This window comes from Triturus cristatus, chromosome 10 (genome assembly GCF_964204655.1).
Source record: "Triturus cristatus chromosome 10, aTriCri1.1, whole genome shotgun sequence".
Classification (NCBI taxonomy): Eukaryota; Metazoa; Chordata; class Amphibia; order Caudata; family Salamandridae; genus Triturus; species Triturus cristatus.
Genome location: NC_140593.1, coordinates 188,676,571 through 188,691,639, shown reverse-complemented (window position 1 = coordinate 188,691,639; position 15,069 = coordinate 188,676,571).

Sequence of the window (15,069 nt, the reverse complement as noted above, 5' to 3'; positions counted from 1 at the left end):
CTGACAAATCAAACATCTTTGACAGATACTTTCTGCAATCAACCTGAACTTTGCATTGTACCAGGTCTGTTTAAAAGACCTAATCATGGCATCCCTCCCCAGGTGTCCCTGGCCATGATACATTCTTTCCATTGTTGACAGCATGCTGTTTGGCTTGACTGGTCTTCCATCTTTACAGACCCAAACATGATCTGATTCTCTTGGAGCACAACCTGCCTTAATCCAATCTTTCTTCTCTTCCTTTCCTGCCTCATCCTGCAACAGTTTCACTTCATCCCACGTTTCTAGGACATTAGTAAACATCACAGAACAAAGAGACATTTCCTTTTCTCGTTCCCGATTAATCGATTGGTTATTCTTAGCACAATACTGTGCTATGTCATTTGCATATTTGTTACCAAGGGTAACACAATCATCTCCTTGTCCATGTGCAGCACATTTTACAACCGCCAGTTCTTTAGGCAGCTGTATCGCCTCAAGCAATTTCCCAATCACTTCAGCATTCTTTATTGGAGTTCCACTCGACGTCAAGAAACCTCTCTGTAGCCACAATTGGCCAAAATCATGCACAACTCCAAAACCATACTGACTATCAGTCATCACAGTCACTCTCAGATTCTTTCCAATCTTGCAAGCTCTCGTCAACGCCACCAATTCAGCAACTTGAGCAGATCTTACTCCTTTCAAAGAAGATGCTTCCATCACTTCTGAAACTTTGCACACTGCATATGCTGCACTCAGCACACCATCGTCAGTCCTCAGACAAGATCCATACACAAACAACACATGATCACTCACATGTAGAGGAAGATCCCTAATATCTGGTCTTGGTTTCGTACAGTAGTCAAGTACATCTAAACAATCATGATCAATTTCATCCTTCACACCCACATTTTCAGCATCAGGCAACAATGTCGCTGGATTCACATTCACACATCTTTCAAGAGTCACATTTGATGCTCCCAGAATGATTTTCTCATATTTAGTCAGCCGACTATGTGACATATATTGAGTTCTGCTTCTTGTCAAAAGAATCGCCACATTATGAGGTACAAATACCCTTACAGGATATCCCATGATAATTCCCTCACTTTGCTCCAAACTTCTGCACGTAGCCGCTACTGATTTCAAGCAACCAGGTAAACTCACAGCTACAGGGTCAAGTGTCGATGAGAAGTACGCAATAGGCCTTCTCAGTTGTCCATGCTTCTGGATCAACACTGAAAGTGCACATCCATTCCTCTCACTGCAGTACAACTCAAACTCTTTTTCATAGTCTGGCATACCCAAAGCAGGGGCTTCACACATTCTGCTCTTCAGCTCTTCAAATGCTGCCATTTGTTCCCCATCCAGTTCCAATGGGTCTCTCACCTCACTTTTAGTCAGCTTAATCAATGGTCTTGCTATCAGGGAAAAGTTACTGACGACAATAACCCACCATCCCCAGGAACATCCTCACTTCTCTTTGGGTCCTCGGTGCTCTCATTCCTCTGATGATTCTGATTCTATCATCAGTCACTTTTCTCAGACCTTTTTCAATAATGCACCTCTTTCTTGCAAAATTGTAATTTGGCTGGAGATACCTTTAACCCTCCATCTGCCAGATGATTCAGTAAAGCTATGGTATCTACTTCACAAGCTTCACGTGTCTTCGATGCCACAAGTAAGTTATCGATGTATTGCACTAGCACTGAGCTCTCAGGCATGATTAAACTCTCCAATTACTTTTTCAATAACTGATTGAATATCGAAGGACTCTCTGTATACCCCTGTGGGATACGACACCATGCTAAAATACGCTGGCCAAACCTAAATGCAAAAATAGGCCGGCTGTCATGATGCAATGGAATTGAAAAGAAAGCATGACACAAATCAATCACTGTGTACCACTCAGCATCATGTGGAATCTGATACAAAATCACTGACGGATTTGGCACAATGGGACAACATGCCACCACAATTTTGTTAACCTTTCTCAAATCCTGTACAATCCTGAACTTCCCATTAGGCTTCTTTAGCCCCATTATCGGTGAATTACACGGACTACTCTGTAATTCTCTCAATACTCCTTGCTACCAGGAAATTGATGCAGATCAGTGTATATAAATTCTCCCTACTTCCACAGATAGAGTAATTTCACAGATACACGCACATACACTCATCATTCACTAGGGCCCATCACACCAACATACACTCTATTACTCTATCCGCACTAAACCTGAAAGGAGACTCCTAAATCACTCTGCATCTACACTTAGGCCAATGCGACCACATTCATATTACCCTGAGTCATGATTTAAACAATAATAATCACAATAAGGAATTCGATAACTGACAAAGAAATAACCACCCGACACTGTAATTCAAACATAAGGTAATTTTATCTAAAATTAGTTCAAGTTCACTGTTCATGTTGCTGCTTGTCCTCTCCTGCTGTCTGTGTTGTTGCTCATTCATGCACCAATCTCTCGCTCTTTCCCATTGCCGTTGTTTCACCCCACAACTAACCTGTTGTTGTCACTAACAGCATTTTTCCCTCTCTCTGTGAGCAAAAGGATCGAGTACAGTATACCCTGCATCACACATAAAGCCTACACAGAAGGGGGGCCTAAAATATTTAGGCTCTCTAGTCCCTCACTATGAAATCAACTAGGAATATTTGCTCAGTGACTGCACACCTAATTGAACAACAAACCTTCAAAGGGCTGAAACATGGTGGCAGGTCTTCGGAGCTCAGGGTACTAATCTATAAAATTGTCTGAACCCAAAGCTGAGAGCCAAATGGATCAATCAAATTTGCCTATCTGTGTTTTATGTAGGAAAGAAGACATGACCAAAGAACAGGGATGTGCTGGCTTTTTAGACCATACAGCATTTCCCATGTGTGCTAGAGCCTATAAAGGCTGATTTTGCAAGCTAATACAATTCTGTAAGATCATGGTCTCTGCTGGTGCCTCTGTCCCTTTCACAAATGGGCTTCAAAAAAAGAGAAACAGAGAGAGGGTGGGGAGGAGGTGGGAAGTTCGAGATCAGAGAGAGAGAAGAGAGAAGGGAGGGAAGGAAAGAGATGATAAATGGAAGAGAGAGATAGGGGAAGGGAGTGGGGTTTGTATGAGCATTTTTGCCAAAGATGCTTTTGGTTTCCCATTCTGGCCCTGCTCAAATGTATTGCATAAAGTTCAACCTCGCTGAACTGATAATAATGCCCCATAGGAACAAATAAGCCAAACGTTCTCTTTCAAGAATTGCATTCGAGAACTACCACTGAAACTGTTTATGTGCACAACATTTCTGGGAGTAAGGCATGATCAGGAAGGGGCACAATATTATAAATTACTTGTGAATCTGGGTCATCTGGTCGTTATGAGAAAAGGCTTCTAGCAAACGTGGAGCACAGCGCAGTTTCTGGTTGTACAGGAATGGTGCAATCCTATGCACTGGTGCATGGGAGGTTAAATGGTGGCATCTAAAGAAAGGGTCTTAGATTGATACACGTCTACACTCAAAATGAGCTGCTATATTGGCTTGAAATTATCAACATGTGGAATACTTTTTCCACAACTTGTGATTGTTGTACTCATGCTGCTGCGCAATAGTATCTGTTTCATGTAACATTATGTAACCAGGCAGTGGACCCCAGATACATTGACAGGAATGTTAACTATCCAATCTTTACGTTTACCAGCCGATCTCGCGGGGATCGAGCGGGGGTCTAGAGCGAGCTAGACCCCTGACCCTCAGTCAGTGATCAGCTCTCCCCCCCTGCAATCCCACACAGGCAATGTTCGAGACCTCTCCCTGCTCGCACTCGCATTTTAATTTTAATTTCCTGCAATCACATTTTATTTTAATTCTCTTGCCTTATTTTATTCCTGGCATTTTCGATATATTTCTTGGCTAGCTCACTTGCTTCTCGACTTGCCTGCCTACTGCCCTTCTGGGCTTGCTTTCCCCGCTCCCCCCGTAGTCCATATTCACAGCTAGTGCGCTTCTTTTCCCGCCATAACCTGCCCCGCTCCCGCCTCCCAGCTGCTCCCCCCTCCCCTACCTAAATGGCGACCGCTGCAGGGAGTGCGAGCTAGACCACCTGACCCTCGGTCAGTGATTAGCTCTCCCCCGCAGCTCCGCTCGTTCGCGCTCTGCCCTGCAGTCCCACACAGGCAGGGTTCGAAACCTCTCCCTGCTCGCACTTGCATTTTTATTTTGATTTCCTGCACTCACATTTTATTTTAATTCTCTTGCCTTATTTTATTCCTGGCATTTTCTATATATTTCTTGGCTTGCTCACTTGCTTCTTGACTAGCCTGCCTACTGCCCTTCTGGGCTTGCTTTCCTCGCTCCCCCCTTACTCCATATTCACCCTTAGTGTTCTTCTTTTCCTGTCATAAGCCACCCCGCTCCTGCCTCCCAGCTGCTCGCTCCTCCCCTACTTAAATGGCGACCGCTGTGCGGTCGTGCCGCTGGCACGCCAAAGGCGTGGCTAAGGCAAGCCCGTCTGCGCCCCTCCGTGCCTGGACTTCGCGCAGCACCAGACTCCCTGGCCCCCGCAAGAGCCGTGATAACTGACGATGATACGACGCCGACTTCCTCCACGGACTCAACACCAAACAATCATCAAACTGCTTCCAGGCCAGCCCGATACTCACCCAAAGACCCTTCCCCTGCCGACACTGCAGCTTCTCCAGCCGCGAACACCAGCACGCCCAGCCCCACCTGTCAAGACAGGACGCAACCACCTCAGAAGCTTTCTACTCAACACCTGCTCCGTCCACAAGCACGCCATCGAACTCTGGGACCTACTCGACTCAGCCTCCCCAAACGTTGCTTTCCTAACAGAGACCTGGCTGAACTCCTCCTCGGCACCCAACATCCCAGATGGCAACAAGATCACCAGGCGGGACCGCAACAACAGACTGGGAGGAGGAATTGCCATCGTCTACAGGAATCTCGACCAGCACAGCAGACACCTCCAGCACCGCCGAACATCTCCACTTCCAGATCAACATCGACCCCAACACCACCCTCAGAGAAACACTCGTCTACAGACCCCCGGTGCCCCGGCCACAGTTCATCAACCCCGTCTCCAATATCATCAGCATGCACGCCCTTGCGTCCACAGACTACATCCTCCTAGGAGACTGAATTTCCACCTCGAGAAAACCGACGACTGCAACTCCATCTCCCTGCTCAACAACCTCGGACTCAAACAGCTCGTCACAGTACCCACCCACACCGCCGGACACACGCTAGACCCCATCCTTTCCGCCAGCAAACACATCACCTTCAGCCACACTGCTGAACTCCACTGGACCGACCACCACTGCATCCACTTCACCTAGAGAAATCCACCACGCAGCACCACCCGCAACAAACCCCTCCACCGCAGCTGGAACAGGAACACCGAAGTGCTGCTCATCACCACCCACGCCTGCAACCCACCTACTGACACTCCCGACACAGCCGCCCACAACCTCAGGCAATGGATCGACGACTGTGCCAACACCCTCGCCTGACAGAAAGACCAGCTGGTTCACCACCGAGTCCAAAAGGAATTTCTGAAAACTCGAGAAGTGGTGCCATGAGCAGACACCGGACAACCACGCTGCCCTCAAGGATGCCAGCCACAAGTACCACCAACTCATTCGAGCCACAAAAAGGACCTCCTTTCAGGAATGTATCAACAACAATGCACACAACAGCAAAGAGCTCTTCAACCCCAGCTCCAGCGCCAACGACATCCCACCGGCGCAAGACCACTGCGACTCACTAGCCTCCTTCTTTCACCGCAAGATCGCAGACATCCACGACAGCTTCAACAGCCAAACCCTACCAACAGCCGCTAACACCACTGATTCTCCACCCCCCAGCCTCACCAACCTCCTAGTCTCCTGGACCCACGTCAACAACGACGATACCATCAAGACTATGAACACCATCCACTTCGACTCACCATCCGACCCTTGCCTTCACCACATCTTCAACAAAGCCAACCGCATCATCGTTCCCCAACTCCGGAAGATCATCAGCAGCTCCTTTAAGACCGCCACATTCCCATAAAGCTGGAAACAGGCTGAGGTCAACGCACTACTCAAGAAACCCGCAGCGGACCCAAAGGAAAGTAAGAACTTCCGGCCTATCTCTCTGCTCCTGTTCCCGGCAAAAGTCATCGAAAAGATCGTCAACAAGCAAATGTCCCACTTCCTCGAGGAGAACAACATCCTAGACCCGTCCCAATCAGGATTCCGCAGCAAGCATAGCACTGAAACTGCCCTCATCACTGCCACCGATGACATCAGGACCATGCTGGACAACGGCAAAACCGCAGCCCTCATCCTCCTGGACCTCTCGGCCGCCTTCTACACCGTCTGCCACCGCACCCTCTGCACATGCCTCCATGACGCAGGAAAATTTCCTTCCAAAAAAGCTCAAAAAATCTAACTGATTGTTACCTGTTTCACTGACCCCTCCTGTCCTACAGGTCCTCAGCTGTATGTACTTTAGCGCCAGGATGCCCGTAGGGTTGCAGAGCGCTCTACAAATAAAAAAAAATAAAAAAAATCAGCAACAAGGCCCTGGGCTGGATCACCTCCTTCCTCACCGACAGAACCCAGAGGGTCCGCCTCCTCCCATTCCGCTCGGAAGTCACCAAGATCATGTGCGGCGTGCCCCAAGGATCATCTCTCAGCCCTATCTTTTTCAACGTCTACATGGCTCCACTCCCCAACATCGTACGCTCGCACAACCTCAACATCTTCTCCTACTCTGACGACACCCCTCTCACTCATCAAGTACCCCGCCACCGCCAAAACGAACCTCCACGAAGGACTGAAGGCCATCGCCGATTGGATGGAGAACAGTCGCGTGAAACTGAACTCAGACAAGACGGAGGTCCTCATCCTTGGCTCCTCCCCCTCCGCCTGGGATGATTCCTGGTGGCTGGCCATGCTGGGAGTTGCACCGATGCCCACCGACCACGCACGCAACCTGGGATTTATCCTGGACTCATCACTCTCAATGACCCAACAAGTCAACGCCATCACCTCCTCCTGCTTCAACACCCTCTGCATGCTTCCCAAGATCTACAGATGGATCCCCACCAGAAACAGAAAGACGGCCACCCATGCCCTCGTCAGTAGCAGACTGGACTACGGCAACGCCCTCTATGCTGGAACCACGGCCACACTCCAGAAAAGACTGCAACCTATACAGAAAGCCTCCGCACGCCTCGTCCTCGGTATCCCCACCACTCCCACATCACTGCCCACCTGAAGGACCTGCAATGGCTCCCGGTCAACAAGAGGATCACCTTGAAGCTCCTCACCCACAGCTCACAAAGCACTCCACAACGCCAGACCAGCATACCTCAACAAGCGTCTCACCTTCTACACCCCAAATCACCAGCTTCGCTCCACCAACCTCGCCGTCGCCACCATCCCACGCATACACAGAACCACCACCGGTGGCAGTTCCCTCTCCTACCTCGCCGCCAAGACGTCAAACACCCTCCCCACCCATCTGTGTCAGACCCAGGACCTGCCGACCTTCAGGAGACACCTCAAGACCTGGCTGTTCGAGCAGTAGCTGCTACCCCCTCCCCCTCCCCCCCAGCGCATTGAGACCCTCAAGGCTGAGTAGTGCGCTGTACAAATGGCTAATTGATTGATTGATTGATTGATTTATGTTTTGTATACCAATATGCATAAAGAAATATAATGTGATTTAAAGAATTATTTCAGTCCGTTGAAGAAACTGGAAGGGGACAGTATCATATTGTACTTAGCCAATCTCAGCTAGGCTGGGACTGCTGTGACATGTTACCATTATAGAGATGACATACAAACGTTTCATGTGTTTAAAATAGGTGACTATTATTATAATCTGTGCTTGGCTGTGATGCAGTTGGGTGTTTCTTATCTCTTAATGAAATTAATCTCCTGGATCATCAGAGTGGTACGAGTCCTCTTTGATAGACTACAACAATTTTGGCGACGATTTCGGTTGGCAAGAAACTGAAGGATTAGAGATGGCAGATTCACCCAATGGAATCTATGGGGATGCAGGAGTCAGCCATGTGTAATACCACTAAGCTAGAGAAACGACACAATTGCCAATGCTGATGATTACTAAGGTGCACATGCATCAACAAAAGCAAAAGCGATTCCTTAATAGCGATAAATAAGGAATCGGTATCAAGGAATCGCTTTTCTGAATGCATCAACAGATTCGGTTAAATATAGTGATTCTTTAAAAAGCGCTATATTTTACCAAATATCCAATAGCGAGTAAAGCAAACACCGAAGAGCAAAATCCGAATTCGGTATTACCGAATTAGCTAATAGCGATATCGGTAATAGCGAAATCGCTAATAGCGATATCGCAATTAGCGATTCCGTGACAGAACTGGTCGCTCCGGGAACGGCGTTATGACATCACCACCAGGAAATACTGCAGCCCCACGCTCAGTGCCTCGCCAGAGGAGCAAACAGGAGCAGGTACTGGAGACTGCCTGAGCCCATTGAAGCCAAACTAACTGGACTACCCTCCTACACAACCAGGATGGAGAAAGAAGCACCATCCAGCGCAGACGCTGCACACAAGAGGAAACGCAAGTTTTCCGACCGGGAGCTGGAGCACCTGATCCAGGGGGTGAGCAGCAAACACGATCGGCTGTTCGGGAAGCTGTCCCTAAAGGTGCCAGAGTCTGAGAAGCGGCGCATATGGCTGCGCATCCGAGAGAGGGTAAATGCAGTTGGAGTGACACCCGCAGCATTGACGATCTTAAAAAGCGGTGGTACGACCTGAGGAAGCGTGCAAAGGAGAGGATTGCGGAGAGGCTCCGGGAGGCATCCAGAACGGGAGGCGGACCTTCTACAGTGCAAGCTAACACTGCCCTGGAGGAGCTGGCGGAAGGGACCATCGAGCCTGAGGCCGTCGTGGGAGTAACCCAGATGGATACGTCTGGCGCAGCCACAAGTGCCCAAGGTAAGATGCATGCCTGTGGCCATACCCAGCATTGTGTAAATCCATTCCCAAGCCCCCAGCACGATCAGAGTGTGCATGCAGCTTTGCCCCACACAACTTTACTCATAACACTAGTGCATCTGCAACTTCAACTCAGTGTTACGGGCCCTACCCATCAGAAGGGCCATTTGCTTGACCCTATTTTTACCAACTGGAAGGAGGTGATGGTTAGCACCCCCCTGTCTCTGATCTGGACGGACCATTATTTAATCCCTTTCTTGCTCCAGACCTCCATCCCGAAGGCGAAAGAATACTCATGTGAGGGTATAGTTTGCCGGAAATGGGCTGGCTTCTCCCCAGACAGGTTTAAGAGTGCCCTCCTGAGGGGGGGCCCGCTCGGGGGGAAGGACGCCGATAGTGCCTGTCGTGAACTGGATGGGAGGATAGATGAAGCTCTTAATATAACTGCCCCCTGGGCATGTAAAACACTAGCTAGAACCAAAAAATCTGCTCCTTGGTTCAATAATGCCCTGAGAACTGCTAAGGCAGAGTGTAAACGCGTGGAAAGATTATGGAGGAAGAACTTCTCCATGCAAGGGAGAAATGAATACAAAACATCGCTAAAAAGCCGATCATAGGCTTATCAGGAAAATCAAGCCTGAATATTACCAAGAAAGAATCAGATCTGCAGAAAATTCTACTAGAGAATTATTCAAGGTCTATAGAGAGATCTCCTCCATAGACTCTAAAGTAGCGCCTGCCGCAGGTTCAGCCGAACGCTGTAACCAAATAGCGGAATTCTTTTCTGAGAAGGTATTAACAATATACTCTTCCTTCCCTCCTGTGGCTCCGGCTGACCAAGATAGATGGGCTACATCCCGCCATATAATTGTAGCACAGGAGGAAAGGCTTGAGAACTTTTTAATCCCTTCCCCTGAAATTCTGATAAAAATCTGTCGGAGTGTTAAGTCAGGGTCTCCCAAAGACCTGGCCTCCCCGAAATAACTTGAGGGATGCTTAGAAGCTCTGGAACCCTTCATCAGGTATCTCCTGGAGCTCTCATTTGAGACCAGTACAGTCCCTAACTGCTGGAAGGAGGCAGTTGTTCTTCCCCTCCCAAAAAAAACGCAGCTAGGCCTCGAGCGCCTGGAGAACCTACGACCCATCTCCCTTCTTCCATACTTTGCCAAGATCGCAGAGAAAGTGGTCAACCAGCAGCTCACGGCGCACATTGAGAAATTCCATCTTCTGCACCCCACCCAGTCGGGCTTCCGCTCTTGTCATTCGACAGAGTCCGCCCTCCTTCTGGCCACAGAGACCATCCGGCAATATGTGGACGTGGGCCAGACTGCCGGCCTGATCCTGCTTGATCTCGGTGCGGCCTTTGATACTGTGGCCCATAAGATATTGGTTGATCGTTTGAAGAGGGGAGGTCTATCTGGGAAGGCTTTGGGTTGGCTCACTTCTTTTTGACCAATCGTAGCTTCCAGGTGAGGCAGGGGAAATTCTATTCTAAAGTGATGGCTCTGCAACAGGGAGTCCCCCAGGGCTCAATCCTAAGCCCTACACTTTTTAATCTTTACGTGGCTCCCCTAGCTGAGATTGCGGAAGGCTTTGGGGTTGGTGTGGTGTCCTATGCCGATGACACCCAGCTGGTTGTGTCCTTGACTCAAGACCAACAATCGGCAGCTCCCAACCTGGTGGCGTGCCTCCAAGAACTTGCAGCCTGGATGGATATAAACTGCCTAAAACTCAACGGCAATAAGACCGAAGTGTTGATAGTAGGGAAAGCCCCTTCCGTCTGGTCGTCTGCGTGGTGGCAGCAAGATTTGGGCCCTACTCCTACACCTTGTGCCCAGGCAAAAAATCTTGGGGTCTGGCTGGACACCCACCTCTCGTTTGATTACCACACCAGACGGGTTGCTGGCACATGTTATGGAATCCTTAAAAAACTTAGGAAAACCCTTGATATATTACCCACTGCGGCCAGGAAGACCATGATTCACGCACTTGTAACTTCCCGTCTTGATTATGGGAATGTTCTCCTTCTGGGGGCTACAGAAAGGTGCACACAGAGACTCCAATGCGTTCAGAACGCAGTGGCCCGTCTAGTCCTGAAGCGCCCTAAGAGAGCTCCCTCTAAGCCGGCTCTTGCCTCCCTACACTGGCTCCCTATCCGGGAACGAGCACGCTTTAAGGCATTATGTGTGTGTTATCGCATTATGCAGGGGACCGCTCCTGCCTATCTGCGTAACCTTCTCACCCCCTACACTCCCGCCCGTCGCCTCAGGTCTGAGGGACTGGGCTTAGTCTGTGTCCCCTTGATAAAAAGAGCCAGGATGCGGGGCCGCTCTTTTCGACTCTTGGCGGCCCAATCCTGGAATAAACTACCGGTGTGCCTCCGACTGGAACCAGTTGAAGGTATGTTTAGGAAAAAGCTTAAGACTCTTCTATTCCCCCACATATAGACCTTAGTATCTGCTCTTGCTGCTCCACCGCAGCGCGGGGACACACTGTTATAGTGTAACCAGGCGCTTTACAAAACCCGTTAACATAACATAACATCATGGGAGTTGTAGTCAAGTCAGCCCGGTGTGCATGCACAGGAAAAAATAGATTTAAAAATCACCACATCAGTAGAAGCTGGATATAGACTGTTTATTTAGTGGATCACAGAGGGACATGTATGTTTACAATACTACGTAGGTGTAACTATCCCACTAACCATGCACTGTTTCACACACAGATGCATCTCCTGGGGATTCCGACAACAGCGGCCGGCTGATCATTTCGGAGACACCAGCCGATTTGGATATGGATACAGCGCAAGATACGCAATCACCACCTCCACCAGCAACCACACCACCACCACCACCACCACCACCACCAGCAACACCTGCTGCCACAACAACTGCAACTAAAGAGCGGAGACGCAGGTCACAAGTTCCACCCATGCAGGTGATGGAAACATGCCAAACACCTGCTACACCATCGGGTCAAAGTCTGCGAATCATCCCACCACCTGCTGCACCACCAGCACGTGTCAGACTCCCACAGCGCCGCAGGTCTCTGCGCAGTTCACTCTCCTTAGGCGACTTTGCAATCTCCCCAAATGCTGGCATTGAGGAAAGGATGCTGCGTGTCCAGCGCCTGCAGGGGAGACACATGGCTACAATCAGCTCTAACTTAGCACGCCTTGCAAAAGAAATGCGTGCCATGACTGCGGCAGTGAGGGACATGACCACTGTGGTGGCAGAGGGCAATGGGTACCTGAGGGAGGACATACATGAGCTCACCCGTGCCATGAGGGAAGGCCATGAGAGCGAGAGGAGGAGGCACCGGCAGAACTTGGTCAGGTCCGCAGCCTCTACAAAGGCCATCACAAGGATGAGCAACAGCACCGCAGTGTTGGCATGCCGCTCGGTGTCACTGCAGGTGGACCTTGGACACTTTTGCGGGGATGTTGCCAAGGCTCTAGGACAGGTCACCGCTGCAGTAGAACACTTGCAGAGCGGCACATTCAGTGCTAGCGCATTGGGAGGGGAAGACGGCAGTGAGGCTGCCTCAAGTGTGAGCAGTGTTTGGTTAGCAGAGGCCAGCACCAGGCGGCGCAGTTCGCGGGGCTCCACAGGGACAGGCCGTGGTGAGGTGGAGGAGACACCTGAGAGGAGGCTTGGCGGTCGTGGCAAGCACAACTAGACTAACTGACAGTCACACTTGACCGTGGTGGGGCAACCATGGTCCTCCCCTATTTGACGCTGCACAGCCGTGACTAAAACGGACATTTGTGGTTACATTTTTCTTGGGGAGATTTTATTTTATAGCTTGTTTGGTCGCACATACCTCAGTGCTCCTGTGCATTAAACAGTAGCACCACCAATTAAATTGTCATGTTTCATTCTTACCTGGTTCAGAAATGATGTTGCATGATGTATGTCCGCCTCCTATGGCCCTCTGCTGTGTTAGGGACGTGTGTCTGTCGGTGTTGGGCGGGTGGTTGGTCATCCCGGTAGTCGTAATTCCTGTCCACCTCTATGGGTATCCCCCTTCTGGTCGCAATGTTGTGCAGCATAGCACATACAGCTACAATCCTGCAGCAGGTATCAGGTTTGTATAGCAAGGCATCGCCAGTCTTATGTAGGATTCTAAAGCGACTCTTCAGAATCCCAAAGGTCCTCTCTATGACATGCCTTGTGCTTATGTGGGCGGCGTTGTATCGTTGCTCCTGTGGTGTTGCTGGATTGATGTAGGCGGTGAGTATATATTCACACAGGGTGTATTGACTGTCACCTACAAGATAGAAGCAAAGACTTAGCAACGGTGATGTTCATACATGTGTGGTGCTCATGTGTGGAAGAGGTATGTGTACGTACCAAGCAGGAGTCCCTCTCCGAATTCTCCGTTGAGTAGACGCCTGTGGATGCCACTGTGTCGGAATATGTAGGAGTCGTGTGTGCTCCCCGGAAATTGTGCCACTAGGTCCGTGATGATGTGCTTGGCATCGCACACAACCTGCACGTTGATTGAGTGGTAGGACTTGCGGTTACGGAATATGTACTCATTGGCAGAGGGTGGACAGATGGGGATATGCGTACAGTCGATGCATCCAATGACATGGGGGAAATGGGCCACCTGGTAGAATGCCTGTTTGTTGCGGTCCAACTGCTGTGGGGTTGTGGGAAAGCTGATGTGGGTGTGTATCATTGTCAGCATGGCATCTATGAATTTCTGGAAGAAGCGTGAGAGTGCGCTTTGCGATACGCCTCCGGCTACGGCGATTACCCCCTGGAAACTTCCTGAGGCCAGTAGGTGCAGGCTGCATAGGACCTGGACGTGCGCAGGGATTGCATTGGTCCGATGTGTCTGGTGCTGCAGTAGTGGTTCCAGGTCTGCAATGAGGCGCATGATCATGGCACGATTCAGTCGATACTTCTCGTACACCTCGTCCTCAATCTGTCCGAGCAAGGTGATGCGCACTCTGAATACTCTCTCCTGAACCCTTCTCCTGCGCTGTCCTGCTGCATTGATTCGCATCCTCCTTGCAAGCACGTAGAGGGCTGCCATTTTGTGCTAGCCAACAGGGTCTCCTGGGCCACATTTAAGGGTTTGCTGATTGGTACGATCTGTTGCACATGTGAATTTTTTTTTTATGTCTTTCATTTTTTTTTTTTTGTAACTTTACCTCCAGGTTCTGATTCCCCTTAATTTGTTCATGCTAATTAGCGAATTTTGGGATTTTCGGTATTTGCGATTTTTGTTGCATAGAGTAGCGATTCGTTATTAGCCATTGGCACTTGCCGGGAGCTATTTGTGATTTCGGTGATAGCGACTTCGGTATTTTGCGATTCGGTATTTTAGCGGATTGGTTATTTGCGATTAGTTATTTTTCTGGTATTTATTTAGCGATTCTTTATTTTCTCACGATTTGGGTTGATGCATTGGGATTCGGTTTTTGACACTCGCTAATGGGTGATTTTACAGATTCGGTATTTTACCGACTGGATTTTTGCTTGATGCATGTGCCAGCAAATTTCTTATTTAGTCACAATCACACGTTGCACTCATAGTGACTAAAAAAAAAAATATTTTAATTTTCTCAAATTTACTTTATCGTTTAGTTCATTTGTTCATTTTTTTCTTCTTAGCTCATTTTTGGGTTCATGAGAACCACAAACTAATAACATTACACATTCATGTTAATAAAACACTGTTCACATAAATGACATTACAAAAACAACATATTACTTAAGTAACATAAAAGATTACAGGTGAACTAGCTCTGGTTCCAAAGAATAAAATTGTGTTTGGTGAAAAGAGAGGAAAAAAGTGAGTGAAGAAGAGAAAACCCAGAATGGGGAAAGTGCAAATACAAATAGTTTACACACGGGCTTTGCCACAAAACAACATTACCCCAATAAGGGCTCTTGCCAAACATTGTGTAACTCAGGTAACCAAGATAAACTCAACAATTGTATCTTCTGCAAGAGAAAGGGGGTTAACTGGTTACATTATTTTTGTAAGCATATTTTTTGACAAGAGGTGGTCTACGTGTTTCGAACCCTGTGGTATTTTTCAGTGGGGTTCTCCTCAGGACCAGGAACGAGCTAA